The 20,750-nt window shown below is 54.3% G+C and overlaps 1 long non-coding RNA gene across 1 annotated transcript; it reads right to left on the bottom strand.

Annotated features, from left to right (window-relative positions):
* Nucleotides 1-353: 353 nt before the first annotated feature.
* On the bottom strand, nucleotides 354-19,022 carry LOC134478360 (uncharacterized). The gene is made up of 3 exons (XR_010050974.1): nucleotides 17,963-19,022; nucleotides 1,714-3,656; nucleotides 354-820 (listed from the first exon to the last, which is right to left on the bottom strand). It is a non-coding gene; the product is annotated as an uncharacterized LOC134478360 (long non-coding RNA).
* Nucleotides 19,023-20,750: the final 1,728 nt, after the last annotated feature.

Genomic DNA, 20,750 nt, shown 5'->3' with positions numbered 1-20,750 from the left:
GCAGCACCCGATGCCCCTCATCCCTGCCTCAGCCTCTCCAGGTGAGCTCCTGGCACCCTGTGGAGAAAGGTGCGGGGTCCACGGTGCCAGAGGCCCTGGGGCTGGGGAGCAGAGTCCGCCTATCCTGTCTCTAGGCGGAGATGGCGAGGCACCCCTCCAGGGCTTCCCGAGCGCGTTCCCTGTGCTGGCCTCCGTGGCCTTCAGAGCCCTCTGTGCGCTCCCCCCAAGGCTCTTTCCCTTCTCCTTTTCATTTGCAGTTAAAGTCAGATTCTACTTATTTTGGCCTTAACAGAGATACAGAAAATTTGATCTGCACATTAGTGCTTTATCCACTTGAAACCTTACTATATTAGGACAATTCCAAGTTTTATTTGGCGAAGATAAATAGTCCTAATTCTGTTTATTCTCCTCAAATACCCCATTACCCAAGCCTCGAGTCATCTTTATTACCTCCTTTCAGCCCTCTCTGACACGTCCCTGGTCTGCTCAGCCGTGCTTCTGAAGCCCGAGGACCATTATTTATTAAGTTCTTATGCCATGCCCGGGGGGAAAATCTTACATCCAAGGCTCTCATTTGCTGCCGTGGTACTTAGACAGCTCAGAAGCAGCCCCGTCCTTTATTCCTATTAGCAGTGCTTGCTGGAAACACCACAGTTTGACTTCGGGCCGGGACTTCTGGTTTACAATGGCACCGTGAACTGGGGTGGCTGCCTCCTCCTCCTCCGAAGTTCTGGGAATGACAGCAAGGGTTTTTTTTTTTTTTAAATGGAACCAGAACCAGGCTGGAAAACACATGCTGGTCAAAAATGTTGGAGAATTCCTAGAATACAGAAAACACGTGTGAGGAGATGGACAGAGAGGGATGAAACTGCGCTCCAAGATACCGGGGTAGGGGCAGCATCCTCTACGTCCCGCCCAAGGTCACGCCTGCGAAGCCTCTGGTGGCCGAGACACCCGTTAACCCTTCAGTGTGGCGGAAAAGAGCGCTCAGTTTCGGCACGGTACATCTTCTAGCCTTTCTGGGCTGGGAGACCTTTGGGAAACGAGGAAACTCTGGATCTTTCTCTGTGAGCGCTTACAAAAGTGCTTTCTGTTTTGTCAGTCCACGCTTGCAGCACACAGCGATCCCACTCCGCGCGTGGAGCGGGCACAGGTACAGAGCGCACCCGAGTCCCTCCCTCGTCTCCAGTTCCAGCCTTTCCCCTCCATCTCTAGGCCCCACTCCTGTTTGCAAAAGGCCCAGCTCTCTGTTTCCTATCACCTAGCTTTCTTAAAATTATTATTTTGAAGAGAATAAAACCAAGCAAAATAAAACAGAAGAAAGCCAATCAAAATAAAACAATGTCAGTGACACAGGACTTAAAACAAGATAACAGGAAATCAACAATGGCTACCATAATGCCTCTTGTTATCTTCAAAATAGCTGCCTATACCTTCAGACCTAATAAAATCACATAAAACAGAACAGAATAAGGCTAATCAAAAAAGACAATGAAAACAATACAGGACTTTAAAACAGAATAATAGGGAATTAACAATGGCTACCACTTTACCTTTTTAGACATTTCCTCCCTTTCACTTCCCCAATATCTACTGTACACTTCGGGTCCCGCCAACTCCTTTAGTTTTTTATACGGGAGGCAGCACGATGTTCCCCCACGTGGGTCTGGACCATTTCACCCGAGAGCACGCTCTCAGGTTACATCCACTTACCTACAGGAGCCTCGTGATTATCCTTCTTTATAGCCAGGAGCTTCCCGTGGCTGAGAATGCCGTGCCTTTCTTGTCCATACTGTGGCTGATGGAGAAGCTTCCCCCGTTTTTTCCTGGTTCCCTGCTGCGTGGAGCATTGTTCTCCCTCCTGTGACTTCAGTCTGTGGATTTCCTTTTGAGTTGTGTGTTCCTTGTCTACCGCATATTGATGGATCTGTCCCCTGGTCCACTCTGCCTGCGTTGCTTTTTATTGGTAGAGTCGCGGCCTCTGCATTAGTGATTATGACCAGTGTGCTCTGGCTCATCTCTGCCGGCTTTTTCCTGCTGTTGGCTCCCTCCTTTTCCCTCCATCCAGCTGTCCGCTCCACTTGGTGACCCCCCTGCTGCTGTCCCTGGGACCAGGGTCAGCTTTATCTCTCTCTAGACTGTCCTTCAGGGTTGGTTTGGTGGTCATGAATTCCTTAAGTTGTTCTGTGTCATGGAAGTATCTTTATTTCACCATTAATTTTGGAAGATAGTTTTGCAGGGTACATCAATCTGGGTTGGAAGTTGTTTTCTTTCAGGACTTGAAATACTTCACTCCAAGCTCTTCTTGACTTGATGGTTTGTGTTGAGAAGCCTGTCATGATTCTGATGGGTTTTCCTTTATAGGTGATCTGTTTCTTTTCTCTAAAAGCCTTTAATATTCTGTTCTTGTGCTGAATTTCCAGGATCTTGATTATTATATGTCCGGGTGTAGATTCATTTTGGTTATGGCTACTTAGGGTTCTGTATAGCTCACTTATGTCAGATCCTTTTCTCATGCATGGGACAGTCTCTGCTGTGACTTCTATAAATAGTGTCTTTATATCATTTGTGATGACTCCTGCTTTTTCATTCTTAAGTTATTTTTCTTTGAGCCAATTGTAGCCATTGAATTATTATTTCCTGGTTCCTTATTATTTTTAAGAGATCTTTCCTTTGTGATCACTAGCTGCCATCCTGTCTTTAACATCTGAAAGTCTGTCTTCAGTTTCTTTCAAGCAGTTTTGCCAGCTTTCAGTGGAGGTTTTAATTTCCTGGATCTCTTTGAGTCAGCTTCATGCATCCCGATGCCTCTCTTTAGGGTTCACTCAAGGTTTCCTCCTTCTATTCTCCTCTTTTTCTTAAGTCTATGTCTTCCTCACAGACGCTCAGCAACCCTTTTATTATGTTCGTGATTTCCTTCACCTGAGGTTTTAATTCTGCTCTGATTGTTTTTACAGCCTCATGGCGCGGTCTCTTTATTCAGCTGCCATCAATCCAGAAATTCCGGGTGTGCAGCTCCCTCCTTCCCTGTCCACGTCTCCTGGCCTTGTTCTGTCTGGGCTGGAGGCCAGAGATGGCCTTTTGCTCCTTCACCTTGCATTTTGCGTGGTTCCTCTGGACGAGTGGGTTGTGAGCTCCCAGGCGCTCCCCGTTGACTCCCCATCCACAGTGTAGAAGGTCCGGCACCTGGGTTTCTCTTCACCCAGGTCCCCAGAGGCGGCGGGGAGTGTGGCAGGCTTCTCTAGACACTCACAGCTTCTCCGGGGCCTGCTTCTCCTGGCGTACACTGGCTGCTGTGGGAGAGTCCTGCTGCCAGCCCGTGTGTATGCCTAACACTTTTTATTTTGCTCTTTTAGCCATGATTGTGTTTTTATGTCAGAGGATCCATACAGTACTGACACTTACGTGCCTGATTTATTTCACGTAACATTATGGTCTCCGGGTGCATCCATTTTCCTACAAATGCCTCAAGTATGTTCTTCCTTACGGCAGGGTGGCGCTCCATGGTGTAAATGCTGCCTCTTCTTTATCCTCTCCGCGGCTGATGGACGTGGGCTGCTTCCAAGGTCTGGCTGCCCGGAGCTGTGCTGCTGTAAAACCAGCGTGGATGGGTCACTGCTGCAGGATATCGCTGTGGACGTCAGCGTGGTGCACACCTGCAGAACAAAGCCACACTTATGAGCACAGCTGAGAGGCTTATTGGGTTGCAGGGAGTCCTGAGGGGATGGCCCGGGATGTGAGAGGACACCTCAGGATGTCCTGATGCTCACACAGGCAGCACAGGTCCACAGTGCCCAAGGCAGGCAGGACAGTCCCTCTGCCTCGGCCCTGAAGCAGCCAGGACCTAGCCTCGGGGCAGCAGTGAGGCGCCCACTGCAGAGCAGAGTCTGGCTTTTGCCCAGCAGGTGGCAGGCAGTGTGCCCCTAAACCTGGTCTCCTGGGACCCAGGAGCTGAAGGCAGTTTTGGAGGGGATCAGAGTCCAAAGGGAGGGGTGTGCCCTGGGGCTGCCCCGTGGGTCCCTCTGTCGGGGCGGGCCACCTCCCTAGCCTCCCCGCCATGTGGCCTTGTGTATGGGTCCCGTGTGAACTCCATCCCGCCCCACAGAAAAGCCCACACCAGTTGGCAAGAGTTGGGGTTGGCAGGAGTACACTGAATTTGTTACACCTGCAGACACTCCAGACGGCACAGGGACTGATGGGGACAGAGGTGCCCAGAGGTGCCTGGAGGAGGAAGACAAAAGCCAGAGCCAGCCCTTGGGCCTATGCTGGAGTTTGACAAGAGAAGGAGAGGAAAGGATTACTGGGCAGAGCTGGCCAGGCAGGAGCTGGACTGCCTCAGCCTCACGTAGCTGGCTCAGCCCTCGCTCAGCAGCACCAGGGGTGTGGGGAGTGGTTTGGGTAGTGGGAGGGAAGCCAAAGGCTGCCCAGGAAGTCCAGGTCAGGAGGTGTCCAGGAAGAGCGAAGTCAGCAGAGCAGTCCCTGCTGGCGACATTGTGGTGTGGTACAGCACGCTCAGTGGGACAATGAGAGACGCAGAGCGGACAAGGACAGAGATGCATGCGTCACCACCCAGGGGCTTCTTGTTTTTAATTTTCTCTATGGTTGAATGGCAGGCTGCTTTCCATGAGGCAATTAAGGGATTTATTCTCATAACAGTGAGCAAAGAAGGAAGGAAGGAAGGAAGGAAGGAAGGAAGGAAGGAAGGAAGGAAGGAAGGAAGGAAGGAAAGAAAGAGAGAGAGAGAACTCAGAAGTGAAACCCCACCAGAGGCCCTTGGGCCCTCAGAGCTTGCGTGAGGGTGGAGGATGTGGCCTTTCCCTGCCCTTCCGGGACCCGTTTCTTCCTTTCTGGCTTTAGAAAGACAGCAGTGGCACAGGTCCCCGAGACCCTGATGGGGGCACAGTGTGTCTCCTCGTGAGGCGGGGTGTGCCTCTGGCATCCCACACACGATCCCCTTGAAGTCTCCCCCTGGGTTTCCAAATCCTTGGTCCTTATTTATCGAGGTCACTATTGCTGTCCTTCAAAATGCCCCTGTGTGTCTGTTGGATATCACCCTACAAACTCACCCACATTTCCTTACCCCAACCCTAGAGCTTAACATCAAGCATTCAGTATACAAGCAATTATTTTTTCTAGAAACAACTGAATAGCCTCAGTTTTATGCTGTGCTTTGTGGCCTAAAAGTACATTTTTTTATCATGATTTCTCTTTGAATACTTAGGTTCCTGGGGAATGACATCACTTAGAACAGAAACCGGGAAACACTTTGTACAAGTTTTTAAAATGTGGTTAGAAGTCGGGGAGAAACCAGATTCTTCCAATCAGTGACAACTTTGGCAGAGAGCGGGGTGGCCAAAAGCTCTCCTCTCCCCCAGCCCTGGCTGTGCATGCGGCAAAGGGGGCGCCTTTCATTCAGAAAATTAAGCTCGGTGAGAACGATGTCCGTTTGCTCCAAATAATCACAAGACAAGGAAAACATGTTTTTGAGGTGGAACCGCACGGCTGTCAACGTGGGTGTCCCAGAGAGCGCTCCATGGCTGACGGGGCTCCTGGGAACTCCCAGCCTCTCCCTGCACCAGGTCAGGGCTCGCAGGGATGGGGTGCTCTGTCCGGAGACCTCCCGAGAGCATCCAGGGAGACCTGGCAGGCAGCCCACCTACTGGGCAAGCCCTTGGTGCTTGGTGACCAGCTTCTCCTTGCTAGCTGCCCAGGAACCCCGGGTGTGTGAGACAGGAAACGGGGAACACGCTTCACTGTGTGCAGGCACTCAGGTGCTCAGGGACAGTCCTCCACCCTACCCCACATAACCCTCACACAGCCCACAGGGCTGACCGAGAATCCGAGGTGCACAGCAGAGTCCTGGCCTTTGTAAGTGACAGGACCAGAAATCGGGAAATCAGACCAGGAGGTGTCCAGGGCCTCGGGCACTGTGCTGCAGGAACCTCCCAGGGGCGGTCGGAAGGTGGGAGCCAGCTGGAGGTGGCGGCTGGGGCCTGCTTTACTGTTTACTGTGTGCAAGGCTGTGCCCGATGGAGGCCAGGCTGGACGCCCCACCCTCCACCCCCTACTGGCGGAGGTCATTAGGCTTGATGTGAAAGCCCACGGGGTTTGGATACAGTTTGAGGGTGGCATAAACTCTTAAACTTTTCGAACTAAATTAGGATGGAGAAATCTGTCAAATTTGGGGTTTCTGTTCTACACCTCCGCACACACAAACAGCAGCCCGGCCAGGCCAGGGCCTCCCCCCTGGCCAGGCACTTTCGTTTTCCTAATCAGCGGGTGCTGGCGGGCTCTGGGCCGCCTGGGGCGGGCAGTGTCCTGGGCCCTGGCCGCTCCCCTGCCGCGGGCCACCTCGCTCCTCCAGGGCGCCTGCGCCTGTCACCGTGCTCCTGGGCCAGGGCTGCCTTCCTCCCGGTACACGGACTCCTCCTTGTAATTACCGAGAGTCACGGGAAGGTTCAGCTGTTTCATTAGCTGACTGAGAACAACAGCGGCTAAGGTTTCATTGAAATCAGATGTGATGTTTGTGTTCCAAGGTCAGCTGGAAACTAATAGGAATAATTTAAGCCATAATGTCCCAGCAGAGGCTGGACCATGCTAATCATCCTGTGGACCGCGCGGGAGGGCCGTTGGGGGGGGGGTCCCCACATGCAGGAGGAAGGGACTCATCTTCAGCCCGGTGGTCACGGCCCTGCCCTGCCCCGGCGTGGGCAGCGGGACCCACAGCGCCGGAGGAGCCAGCTGTGGCCTGAGAGCCGTGCCTCCACCCCTCTCCCTTCCCAGCTGCCTCCTCCCTCCTCCACGGCTAGTGTGCAGTGTGCGGCCAGATTCGGGGTGTCCAGGCCTCCTCCGAGCCCCACTCCCGAGCTAGAAGCATCCGGAGGCTTGGCGCTCAGAGCCAGGGAAGGTTTCTGCTTCCTCTTCCTCTTCCCTGTCCTACTGAGCAGCCCCGCGGGCTCCCTGTGACTGCACTGTCGCCTGGTTGCAGGCTGCCAGCCTTAGCTGTCCTTACTGCCCCCAGGAGGCGGTGGGCTGGGGACTGCCTTCCCCACCTGCTCCGCACTTCTCCCCCTGGCTTCTGCCCCAAACTCCAGGGTCTTTGCTTTCCTCCCGGGAATAAAGGCAGGCCCGGTGGAAGGTACAGCCATCTACGCAAGGCTGAGCCTGATCACCCCACAGTGGGTGGGGGTGACAGGCCTGCACCCCTTGCATCCACACTGGGCTGTGTACCCTGCATTCTCCCTGTCCTCTGAGAAGGAAGTGGGGGGACGGGGGAAGGAGAGAGTTCCAGCACAGTCTCTTTTTGCCTCGGGACTCAGGGCTACACAGAGACCTTGAGCAATAGCTGGGGTGTGCGGGAGGGGACGTGACTGAACACCAAGTGGACTAGGTCAGAGCTGCCTCTGCTGGCTGCGCCCCGGAAGCTGGGGGCCCGGGGCGCCCAGGGCCTGGCTGCTGTGTCATCTGAGCTCGGCTCCTCCTCAGTGCTCCTTATCTCAGTCCCAGGCCTCGCTCAGACTTGGCCGCCATCAGGCCGAAGGTCCAGCAGTGCCGGCAGCTGTCCTGCCTGGAGGCGGTGTCTCCCTGCAGCCCAGTGCACCCTCCCTGGGCCGCCTCAGTGCTCCGCCTGCAGGAGGCAGCCTGGGGTCACCTGCCGGAGGGGATGCACCTCACTCGTGATCTCCGATGCATTTTGCATTTGGAGTTTGTGACGCAGGACACTGGCATTCATCTTGGGGACTGGTGTGGGCTCATCCAGCCCCTGATCCCGTGCTGCAGCTTCTCCTTCCCACGGCGGTGTGAAAGGCTCCTGCTTCCCCTGCGTGTCGGGATGCTGCTCTGATCACGTGGCCATTCTGCCGCCGAGGGTGTCTTTCCAGCTCCTAATGTTACTTTTTCAGAGAATCATAGATTCATCATAAAGGGCTTCTACTTCATACATACTTAATTTTTTGACACTGTCATGAATGGAATTATTTTCCTGAGTTCATTTTTAGTATACAGGAATGCTGGATTTTGTGTCTTGCTACCTCACTGAACTTGTTTAATTCTAGAATCTCCTGGTGGATTTGGGGGAGTCTCCTGCGTGAAGAACCACATCTTCTGAAACAAGGCCAGTGTGACTTCTTTCTTTCTCTTGCCTGACTGTTCTGGCTAATATTTCGAGAACTATATTGAACCAGTATGGTGACAGTGGCCGTCCACTGACACAAGGAGTCTTGTTCTGTGTCTCATGAATTCTTCACTGAACCCTACCTGAAGTTCCCATAGTAACCTACTTTGGAGCAGTTAATTAGACAGTAACCCATTGCAGTTTGGTTCTTTTTGCGTTTGGGATCAGATTACTTTTAAACAAATTTTCCTCTTCTGAGCTCATTTGGTCCTAGAAAGCCTCCTGGGTGTGGAGTTGCTCTTCTGTGTGCCGGTGTCCCAGACACTGAGTTCTGCGGTCCCTGGCCCGGGGTAGGAAGGATGGGCCCCCGTCCAGCCTCAGGATCCCCCTGGCCTCCCAATGGGGACAGGCAGGGTCCGCTGTGCGGCACACACATGAGCCACAGAGCCCTGTGCACTGCGGGGTCTGTGGCCCCAGATGAAGGGAACTCAGGCGTCGTGGGGTTCACCAGGCAGCACATTTCGTCTGCTCCTTTGTGGTTTAACGTCCTCCCCAGCCCAGAACAGGGCAAAGCTCTCTGGGAGGAGAACCGAGCGAGCGAGGCGCAGGGCTCTAGCTGGGGGGACCCCGGAGTGATTCCCGGGCACTCAGCTTTCTGTTTGTAGCAGCAGAACACTTGCGTTGGGCTGATTTTACAGCTTCAGGTCATCTCCGGAGAGTGCAGAAAGCTCGGCACGGCCTGGTCTTCCCACCTCTGTGGTGTCCTGCCTGCGGCCAGTCCTCCAGGATGTCACTAACACACGGGGTGAAGGCCTGAGTGGCCCAGCAGCGCTGTAGTCTGCACCATGATTCCTCACAGTGTCATGGGAGAGACACTTTAGCTTTTTAGGACAGGAAAACACTTTTCCTGGTGTTTATCGCGATGCTAACAGACTGCTCAGCTCCGAGCGCCCCACACCTGGGGGAGAGGTCTGGGTGTCTCTGGGCTTCAGGAAAGCTCGACGAGGGCGTCCTCCCTGTTTGACCCACCCCTCGCTCATGTTCACCCATTTATTCACTTTGCAAACATTAACTGAGCATCTACTCAGTTTTAGGTGCTAGTGAGGCACAGAATTGAGAGACGGTATCCTCCTTGGAATGTGATATTTTGTCATTAACACCCCAACACACACCGACGAACAGCACTCAGGTTGGATGTGTGAAACTACAAGCGCCACCCCAACTCTGGCTCATGGAACCCTAATTCCCCAAGTGCTACCGGGTCGCGGCAGGGTCTACACTGAGCACGGCAGGTGGACCTCCCTCCCCGGTCCCTGGCAGCCCTGGTGGACACCTGCAGGTCCCTGGAGCCCCAGAGTGAGTGGAGAGCGGCCCTCCCTCTCAAAGCCTTTCCCTGTCTTGGGACTTGCCCGTGTGACAGGAGCCAGGCCGGAGCTGCTGGTCCAGCTGGGAAAGCATCCCCCGGCTGGCCCTGCGGGTTCTGAGTGGGCGGGTGATGCCGTGTCCCCGGAAGGATGGCAGTCACGTAGGGATGTCTCAGAGTTTTAACCAATTCAGCGGGCCCACAGCTCCCACGAAGGCCCACGAAGTGTGGGGCCCGCAGTAGGCAGGGAGGAGCAGACACGGTCACGGCGCGTGGCAGCTGTCAGCGGGGCCCGCTTCTCCCGGGCACCTTCCTGGGCACCTTCCCGGGCAGTGCCTGGGCCCGGCTCCCAGGTCTCACTGCCTGCTGTCCTCGACCAATCTCCTGGCTTCTCTCCAGTGTCCCCTGGTGACAGTGAAGGCTGGTGACGGATGTATCAGTGGCAGAGTACTTTATGAGAAAGATTCGGAGGGGAAAAGAAGCTTAGGGCCCAGAAGTGCCAGAGTTTGGGGTGGCAGAAACTGAGGCAGCACTGGCCAGACACGGTTACTTCGGAAAGGGGCACAGAGTGTGTGCACGTGTGTGCGTGCACGTGTGTGTGTGCACGTGTGCAGTGTGTGGGCACATGCGAGCCGATGATCAGAGTGAAACGTCTCCATCACTGTGCTGTCTCTCTTCTACACTGTGGAGGTCTCAGCATTCTGTTTTAGCAGTGTTGATAGAGGAACTGTAAGAGCCTCCTGGATTTCAGGACCTAGAAATTAGTGATAAATACATTTATCAGGAGAAACCAGACTCGTGGATTTCTCCCTGTTTTGTCAGACAGATATTTTTCTATTCCTTTCTATAGTCATCAATCAATGTCCACGTGCACATGGAAAAAGAAGGAAAATCACTAGGAAGAGAGAATATTTTTAAAGAAAATTTTGGGTTTCTTTTCCACCCTGACCTGGAATACTGGGGTTTTGCAGGGCGCTGCGTGTGCGGTAACAGAGAGCCCAGTGTGTGCCGAGATGGATTAGACAGATGTCCCCTCACTGCTGACACCCGCGAGGCTCGTTCCCACAGTGCCGTTTGTGAGCCACTTCCACGGGATGCTACGCACAATCTGTCTAATGCTTTCCTCATTTGTCACCGTGCCTTGAAGCCGGTAAAATATAGCGGAAACGAAGTGTTGGGCACATCTGGGAACCTGGCTGTGCCCCGAGCCCGGTGGCAAGGCTCCGCAGATGTGCGTGTTTCCTCGGGAGCTCGGCCCCCTTGTGCAGAGCCGGTGTTTCACGTCTCCCTGCGGCCGGGCACGCCCTCCCTGCCGGAGCCGAACAGTAGCTCAGCCATGCGCCCCACGGCCTGCTGCAGTATCTGTTTCCCTAAATTACGGCAAACGAGGACATGGGGCATGCATGTGTCAGCTCCACCCACTTAGCTCTCCTGTAATAATGTGTGCACATGCAGGCTACGTCTCGGCTGTGAGCCCCAAAGGCTTGGTGAATATGATGTAGCCGTCGTTCTGTGGAAAAGAGTCCAGGAGCCCCTGGCCAGCGAAGGGGCTGAGGTCACCCGGGTGATCTCCCTCTGCTCACAGTGAGAAGCGCGTGGAACCAAGCGACGGCAGGCTGACACGTAAGTGTTTCACTGTCCCTGCCTCAGAGGCCTCATCCTCTCGGCCACACGCACCTCGCAGGATCGCCACATTTCTGCAAGGGTTTCACAGAAGCAGTTATCACCCAAAGATCCCCTGACAGATGACCAGTTTCAAAAGAAAGGCCAGTAATGAGAGAGACCAGCTGGGATGGCTTTGGACTCCTGTAGAGTTGAGTGGCTGTGGCATCTGTGGGCTCAGGGTCTCAGAGGTCCCTCCAGGACTCACAATGCCCAGACCGTGGGCATCCTGAAGAGCCCGTGGGGGGGTGTTTCCAGGGGTTTTCTAGCATCCATTATGTGGTCTCTTGTGTAGCCAGAGAGCTCCTAAGCACCGAGGCTGTGCCCAGTGTCCACAAAGGCCTTCCATGGCCCTGGGCAGGCTTTTCTTCCTGACCAGGGGCCAATCACTCCGTGCTCCTTAAGGCACCAGGCCCAGGGATCTTACTAGGTCAGCAACGCACTCATTTGACAGAAGCAGCAGTTGCCACAGATGAAGTTTCCGGCAGCAGAAGCTAAGAAGCTGATGGAGGCTCGATCTGCATCATTTTTGCTTGTCCCTGAGTCCCTGTGCGCGGCCACAGTCATGCTGCGGGAGGATGGTGAGTTAGCGGGACGAAGCGGAGAAGGAAGAGGGTCACACCAGCTGCCCGGAGGCAGAGGACAGTAGCCCCTCACCCCTCTGGTCCAGACTGCAGAAGAGGCTGCATGAGCGCCCGGCCCCCTCGCCCTGTAATTATCCTGAGTGTAAACACCTTCCAAGGGGCCGTGTGCATAATCAGATGCTGCTCACATCTGAAAGCCCCGCCAGCCTCCTCCCGCCGCACCGAGTGGGATCCTATGTACCAAGCCATACTTATAATTTTCCCCCTGGTTTCGCTTGGGTTTCCTTTAATAATGTTTGATTGTAATTAAAAATCAGTGTGGATGTGGAATAGATGAAAAACCAAAATTGTTCTCTTTTGTCTTTTAGGAAAGTGACAGTCACAAAAAATGCTTGATATAATCAATTCACTTTCCCTCCACTGAACTAGCATTTTATCAACCACAAATATGAATCTCCACATCAGACAGCACTGCAGCTCTGCGGCCAATGCAGTCGGACTGAAGTCTCTGCCAGGAAGCATCAAAGCTTTTGGAGCGTCTATTGATGCGCAGGGTTCACAGCTCAGAAAGGAGGGGCAGGCGGAGAAGCCAGCACGGAGTTGCTCTGGGCTGTGCCTTCAAAGTGGGCTCGATCTGCAGGCTGGAGCAGGCTGGGATACTCACGTATGAAACAGACGTCGGCCCCTGAGCCGGCTGAGCAGAGCGAGGTTCTTTCTTGAAATAGTGGATGACATTTGCTGTCTCTGATACCCATCTCCTTGTGAGTTATGCAGTTTGATTCTCTAGGTGCCTCCTGAAGCTGGGTTTAGCTTTTCTTTGTGTCCGTCCCCGTCTGCAGGACACGGTGACGTTTCTCGCGGGGAGCTGGCCCAGCTGTACAAGGCAGCCTCACTGTTTCCGCATCTCTTTCCCTTCCTCTCTCCCCTTCACTTCCATTTCTTGGTCTGGCTTCTTTTTTCAAAAGGTTAGTCTCCCTGCTGCTTATGAACCGTCCTTTATTTTGCCCTTGAAATGTTCTATACTCTAGGATTTTCCTCGCAGTGTTTAAGCCTGGGTGTCTGATTTCTTTCATCTGACATCCTGGTCCCAAGGTGCTTACCTTTCTCTACATGTGACCCAAGAGTATCCTTCTTTAAGGCAGAGTAGTACTCCACCGTGTGTAAACACCCCATTTTCTTTAACCCCTCATCTGCTGAAGCACACACAGGCTGCTTCCAGGGTGCAGCTGTGGTGAGTTGTGCTGCTGTAAACAGCTGTGCGTGGGTCATCGTGACAGATGCTCTCTGTGGTCAGACACCACCATCCCAGCGAGAGCTGAGCTTGGCAGCCTTGTATGGCCTCGTGGCAGCTCTGACTCAGCTGATTCTGTGTGCCATCTGCATCTCTGCGTGATAACAGCGTAAGACCTGCTCTTTTCCTTCAGCCCTGTTGTGGATGGGATTGGTGGGTTCTGAAATCTCACCCTGCCTTCCAGTGGGGAGTGAGCGGCAGCTTGGAGGCATCTTGGGCCTGACCTGGAGCACCTTGTCTGCTGGGTGTGCCCACGTCCTGGTCTGGAGTGTTCCAGCCCTCAGCTTGGGAGACAGCGAGGCAGCGATGGGGTTGAGAAGTCCTTCCTCCCCAGTCGCTCAGAGCTGTTATTGGCCTGGGGTCACCATGTCGCCCCTCTGTAATTACTCTGAGGGTGAGCTTTGGAACAGATGGTGGGCGTCCCACTGGGTGACAGCCTCATCGGGACACTGGTCCTCCTTGAGTGGGCTTCAGAGGGGAGGCTGTGTGTGGGCTGGTGGCAGCCAATCAAATTGGCACCTGAGGTGACGTGGTGGAGGGGCAGTGGCTGTCAGACCTCCTGTCCCCTGCTGGGGATGGACGGGGCCTGGTGTCACTAGAGCATCCTCCTCCTGGGACCAGGCACCAAGGCTAGAAAACAAGGCCACGTCCCACCCGCTGCCCATAGCACCAAGGCAGACTCCACACCCTCCTCCTGGTCTTCTGAGCCCCCTCCCTGTCCAAGCAGAGGTCCTCAAGGATGTCCACTGTCCAGGACAGTCCTATCCTCCAGGGCAGCACCAGGCAGGATTGACTTGGCTGCTTGCTTGCCAACAGTCGGGTTGTTTGGCAGCAGAGAGGGTGTTAATTTTTAGATGCTGCCTCCTCACACTCCCCACTCTAAAATACGGATTTTACTTCCTCTTGATGGAAAATGCACTTCTCAGCTCCACCGTGACCTGCTGGAGGTGGGCAGGGCTCAGGTCCCTGTGAGGCTCCTGCAGCCTCGTGGCCTCCCTGCTCTGCAAGGGCAGCTCTGCGCAGCAAATGGTGAGCGAAAGGAGCCCGTTCTGGGCCTAGTGTGAGCCACAGCACCAACCCAGAAGGAGGGGGCCTCCAGGACACCGCTCCTGCGTCCGGGGAGCCTCGAGCACAGGGCAAGCACTTCGGTGCAGAGCCAGGGCAGGGAGGGAAGTCTCTGCGGAGCTCTGCGGAGCTGCACAGAGGCTGTGCGGCGTGCAGCAGGAGGACACATGCGCCAGGTAGATCCAGTCCTGCCTGATGGGCTGACGGCTGTCTCTCTGCCGGGAAAAGCATCTTCAGAGCTGAAACATGATTACTTTTTCCTCGAGTATATGTTTTTTATATAACACACAGCATTTTGAACTCCTCGGTCTCCACCATCTGTAGAACTCAATTTCCGTTTGGTAAAAAAAAAAAAAAATTGCTGACATCTGTTTAAACCCTAATATCTCCACAGCCATGTAGAATGTTAACTCGAGCTTGGTGTCATGTTAAATCGCCTGAGTTTTAAAATAATATTAAACTTATGGTTTTGCTCAAACTTTGCCATGATACTAGTATTTAACCCTTCAGATGTTCAAAGCTGGTCACCAAGAACGATTACGAGCAAAAAGACCCCAAATGAAATCAGACGTGGATGGTTCCTCTATATACCACAGTCTGTAAGATTTTTCTAAAAACCACCAAGAATTTGGAGCCGTGAAGGAGCCTGATGGGCTGCTGCAATGTCAGGAACTTGGCTGAGGCTGGGGCGGTGGGACGGTCCTCCGAGAGACCTGCTGGGAGGAACCCAGGCAGAGGGAGGCAGGGAATGGCTTGGGTTTTTCGGGTGTAGAGAAAGCGGGCCAACGCCCAGGTCCCCCCACCTGGCTCAGTTTCCATCTGCCTGCGGGTGATGGGCCAGGGTCCAGGTGCCTCCTCCACCCCGCCGAGAACTCAGACTCCATCCCCACCATTTGTGCAGGGGTGTCCCTGCCACATGGCAGCCCCGATGGCCTTGGATCCACACCCATTCCCATGGCAGTGTGTTTGGGAAAGGGAGCCCCTTTGGGCCATGGCACCTCCTGGACCCCAACCTGGGGCCCCATGGGAACTTTGGGTTTGCTCCATGAGGAGTGAGCCGAGCTGGCAGGGCTCTCAGCAGCACCATGGAACACGCGGTCTTCGTTCGCCCTGAATATTTCTTCCCAGGTGCCTGATCACTGGGCTTCTGGGAAACCTGGAAACTCTTTTCTCGAATTCTAGAGGCCAGACCAGGGTACAATGTGCTGGCCAAGAAGGCCTCTTCCTGCTGGCCTTTGCATGGTGGAGGAGACTAGAGAGCTCCCCGAAGGCCTCTAGGATTCCAGCCTGGGATTCCTCTCAGCAGGGCTCCCCCCATGGCTCAATTTCGTCTGAAGCCATCATCTCCTGTTCCAACATATTGGGACCAGGTTTCAATAGGAATCTTGGGGAGACAAACCTTCCACCTGCAGCACTGGGATGCTGTCTGCCTCAGGCTGGGCTCAGATGCCCACAGTAGCTGCCCAGGCCTGTCCGCTGTGCTCCTGTGAGCATAGTGCCCATGCTGCCCTGCTCCCTGCTTGGGGGTGCCTGGCGTGGTGTGCGGACACTGTGGGCTCATGTCTACACCCCTGTGGGTGAAGATGGTGGAGATCCCAGCTCTCCTTAGATTGGTCACTGCCTTTGGTGCTTGGCCTGGCCATGGAGGACATGTGACCACAGGGTCACAGCATGGCTAGCCCCTGGGCCAGGGAGCTTCCAACCCAGGGGTGCTGTGGCCTGCTCCGAGTTAGCCTGGTGGGCAGAGATGGCATCTCCCTCTGCCCAACTCTGTGCCCTTGAAGTGGGACCCTTGTCTCCTGACCCCCTTCTCAGTGAGGGTCAGTAAGCCATGGTGCTGGCTATTTGATAATATCTCAGGAGGACACAGATGCCCCTATTTGTTCTGTGTTTGTCTGTGCCACAGGATACCTGAGACCACACAGCCCACCGAGACTGCACAGTCCACTCTGTGCCTTGGGACCAAATGTCCATTGACCCTGGCTCACTGTAGGTCTTCAGCAGCCTCTCTCCAAAGGGGAAGGAGACAGGTTCATGCTCCTGGCCATTCCTCGACCCCTTCTCCCAGCTCCTATCCACACCTGGTAGGGCTTTCCAGACAGAAACCATGGCCTTGCAGCTCAGACCTGGGTCCCTGGTGTGGGGTGACAGATTTGTAAACAACGGGCTTACTTATCCACAACCGTGGGTGGTGCATCCCGAGCAAGGTGGACTCCAGAGCAAGGAGGAGAAATGAAGGCTTGAATGAAGGTTGACTTTCCACCTGTGATAAAGGCTCTCTGGGGAAGCAGAAGCTTTGTGTGGGTCTTTGTGTGGGCCCACAGGTCACCTGAGGGATGGTGGTACGAGCTGGTGTCAGCTGAGCTTGCATCCATCGCTCTGAGCTCCCTCCCGCTCCCGTGGGCCCTGAGTGTCAGAGGTTCAGGGCCTGCAAGCTCAGGAGCTCCTGTGGTGACCACTGCCAGCACCAGGCAGGGCAAATGGGGACGAAATGTGGGGCAGGCAGGCCAGAAACAGTGTGTCTGGTGCTGCTGGGAAGGGAACATGGGGGACATCGGGTGTCAGTGTGAGCCCGGGGTGGGGCAGATGGCTCCGGTAATGGCATCTGACAGCACTGTGAACTGTCACAGAGAGGAGAGAAGGCAGAGGCGTCGTCCAGTGTGGACAGCACCAGAAGTCGTGGAGTCAGCTCAGCAGAGCACGCATGGCTATCTGCTCACATTTGCTGCCCACCCTGTCCCTGAGCTGGCCTCTGCCGTGATGGCCAGAATGGCCCTGGTTCCCCTGCCAGCATTGGCTGAGGCTGCCTTTGCTGAAACTGTGTCCTTGCAGGGCTTCTCTTCACTGCTGGAGCCTGTGTGACCCATATGGGTTTGTCCTGGGCCCCCACCTTGCACACTTGTGCACATGCCCTGCATACCCGTGTGCACACACTCTGTACTGTCATGCACACACCCTGCATACCCACCTGCACTGCACTTCACACTTGTGTGCACATGCCTTCTCTCTCTCACACACACACGCCCTGCACACCCACCTGCACACGTCCTGCATACCCTGCACACCTGCACACGCACCTCTTCCCAAGGCCTCTCCCAGTGGTGTACACAAAGTGGCCAAAAGTAAAGCAATAGATACAAGAAATTGAACACAGTTACGGCACCGAGACGTGGAGGGAAACAAGCAGTGATCCCGCAAGGAAGAGAATCCAAGCGTGGCCATGACCTTCCATGATGCAGAAAGTGATGCCTGGGAGACCTGGGCTGGGTGGCTCCAGCTTGTCCATCCAGGACAGGGCAGCAGGTGAGCCTGGTCCTCCACAGATGTCCTGCTGGGTATGTGGTGCGCTCAGAGCACGCTGTGCACTTCCATTAAAATACCTGTCACAGCAGCAGAGGTGTGGCCACGGCTCCCCTCAAGTCCTCCCCTTCTCTCTCACACACTCAGCCCGGGTCCTGGCCCTTCCTGCGGCAGCGCCAGAGTCGCTGACCCAAGTGTCTTTAGCTGGCCACCTCCGTATCCTGCACTGACCCAAATGTCTCCCTTTCATGATCATCTTGACTCTGAGGAACAACCAACGCCAGATCCGGGGAGTAAGCGGGGTGCAGATGCACCGTGGGGTTTTTATTTGACAGAAATTGCTGTAAATGGTTCATCAAATAGGTCGATTACAAAATACACGATGCTTATATTAAAAATATTGCTGCAAAATACACATCACCTTTAATCCCTCTCCTGTCTCTCTCTCTCTCCGTCCCTGTCTCTCTCTCTCTCTCTCTCAGCGCTGGCACTGGACAAGGTCCCCTCCTACACTAGCCAAGTACCCTACTTCTGAGCTGCACTCCCCACCCTACGCACTGCCACGTGCCCCTCAAGATACTGACCGTACTCCCTCACTTGGACATGCTGTCTGTGGTCTTGGCGCGGGGTCTCTTCCCTTATGCGTTATTTAATGTCCACCGTGTCTTGCAGGCACCTTACATCAGCCGGCCCAGGTCATAGTCCAGGACTTCATGGAGCATTTCATGATGCGTGTTCCTAAACGCTTGTGAATCTGTGAAACTATGAAAAGTGGAGACAGTTTCCAATTGAAATCTTAGAGAATAAAGTTGGCCAAATGTCACCTGATTTTCAGAAAGGGAAATATATAGAATGGCAAACTTAATTGTTAATGGCTTCCAAGCTTCAAGAACAGATTAGCAAAGAGATGCACTTAGAAAAGAATAGTGTGATCACAGGGGGCTCACAGAGTCATGAATGCTTCTTTAAAAATTACTATTTTTGAGACAGGGTCTCGCCGTGCAGTACAGGTGGTCTTGAGCTCATGTTATAGCCTGGGCTGGCCTTGAACTTGCAGCGACCCTCCTGCCTCAGCCTCCCTAGTGCTGGGATTACCGGTATGTACCATAATGCCCCGCCAAGCTTCCCATCTCTGAGTAGACATTAGAGGGAATGTTCTGGCCACAGTGGGTGGTTATCAGGTGCTTGGTAAAGGCTCATAAAGTCACCTTGAGGACAACACAAGGACATGACACTGATCACAATGCCACCCATCCACAAGGTGAGGTCAGAACAGCAGTGTGAAATGTCCTCTCCAGTGCTGACGTGCCCAGGACAGCACCCTGTGCTTCCATGCCTGATCCTCCAGCCTGCTTTCCTGTTTCTGGGCTTCGCCCTTCTCCACACACACAGTGTGTCCCCGTGGCCTCAGTTGGAAGCTGAGGAGTGGCCTTCATTGGGACTCCAGCTCATGCCAGGACCCGAAGGGGTCCTCCTGTGCCATCAAGCAGCTTTCACACCTCTCCAGGACCTGCAGGGGAGAACTGCGGTCTGGCACTGATTGCTGGGCGTCCACAAACAGGGTCTGCCCTCTGCAGTGACTCCATCTTTGAAATGGGCACCAAGGTCCGGTCCCTGCCTTCTCTTCCATGCTCCTCAAGACTCTGCCTGGGGACAGTTTGGCTTTCCCTCCCCTCCTTCCCTCTGACCCTCCCACCCCTGTCCCTAACAACTGTCCTGGAAGTGCTGGGAAGCCTCCTGGTCGCCCTCACGCTGAAGCCCAGATGTGCCCAGCCTCTCCCCTGTGTCACGCGTGCCATCTCTGAGGCCTAGGGCTCCGACCCAGCCCCGGTGCTGGCTGCCCATGCCCTGCTCTGCCCAGCTGCCAGATGCAGAGACTCTGAGGACCGAGTCCTAGCCAGAGGCCTGGGCTTCAGGAGCCGCCACCTTCGAGCTTTTTGAAAGAGAGGCGCTGGATAAATGCAAAGCACTGTTGCTCTTACAGCGAAGAAAAAGCCGCTGTGAGCTCAGGGTCTGTCATCAGGAAGCAAGTACAGCGTCGGTGCCTTTGACGATGGGATGTCTGTGGCGGCGCAGCGCACGGTGAGCCCACTCACTGACCGACAGGTTTTCCACCAGCAGGTCGGAACCCTCTGAGTGCTTAGTTTTTGCTTCTGCTGTTCCTCTTCCCAGCTCCACCCCGACTCTGTTCATAGGTAAATGGTAAGAGGACAGAGGTCAGATTGACGGCTCTGAAATGGATACACTGAACTGCGTTCGTGGAAGAAGCACGGCCCTGGAGGAATCTAGGCTCACTCTCTGTTCAATGGATCACGCAGAGAAGCCGCCCCCGGCTCTGGGGCTCCCCCAGATTACAGGGCCCCAGAGGTCTGCATCCTGCAGCCTGGGAAAGAGCTTAGAATTCTTCAGGAGGAGCACCGATCGGGATCAAGCCTTGGAAAGGAAGGAAGGAAGGGAATGTTATAAAATACTTTAATGTGTTTATCTGCATATTTTCGGTCTACCCATAATGTTCAGAGAATTTAAATGGTTTAAGAAAATTACTTCTTAAAATAAGGACTATTGTTCTTGGGGAGCAGGTCAGCCTCGCAGGCTCCTCTGGCTCTGTGATCTCGACCTGGGCCCTGGGTGTCGCCTACGTTTGCTGCGGCACCCTCCCTGTTGTGGGACTTCCCCTGGACAGCTTCCGCCTTGCTGCAAGAGGGTGCAGCAGACCGGCAGGGGTCTCGGGCGGCTGTTAGGTTCGCATTCTGCTCCATGGGCCGCGAAGCAGCTAAGCCCCACCCCGTACCTGCCTCAGTTTCCCTAATGTAATATCTAGTAAGTAACTGAAAGTAACAGACAGGAAAGACATTTCCCTCACTGACACACGTACGTGATGGAAAGCAGGCACACACTTGGGACTCGGGTTTAAGGTCCTTTATTTTATTCTCACTTCTTCCTTGTCCTGGCTCCGGTGACCCCTCCCGGTGGCACTGTTGCATTCTGAGTCTCCCTGCTCACCTTCATTTTTCTCATTTCTCTGGGGGTGACTCTGTCCCAAGAGCTTGTGCCGGATGCTGATTCCAAAGTATCTGTTAGCCTTCTTAGAACGCCAAGCTCCAGGCACGGGTTTATGCTTGCTTGGTGGATAAAGGGCTTTTTAGCTACATTTTACTGGGGCTCCTTATGTCTATCCTATGGGTCTGAATTTTGGTTAATATATCATCTTTTCTGCTAAAGTTACTAGTAAATTAAAATTAAAACATAATGAAGAGAAAGCTTTAGCTTTCACGCCCGTCTGGTCAGCTGAATTGGCAGGAATTCAGTTGAAAGCCGCGAGTCAGTTGCCGGGGACCGGGGCACCAGGCTGCTGCCGGGACGTGGCATGGG

Source organism: Cavia porcellus, unplaced genomic scaffold (genome assembly GCF_034190915.1).
Source record: "Cavia porcellus strain 051 isolate PalLab524CR breed Dunkin Hartley unplaced genomic scaffold, mCavPor4.1 scaffold_12, whole genome shotgun sequence".
In the NCBI taxonomy this organism is placed as follows: domain Eukaryota; kingdom Metazoa; phylum Chordata; class Mammalia; order Rodentia; family Caviidae; genus Cavia; species Cavia porcellus.
Note: the sequence above shows the minus strand (reverse complement) of the source record. Positions and strands in the feature narration are given on the sequence as shown.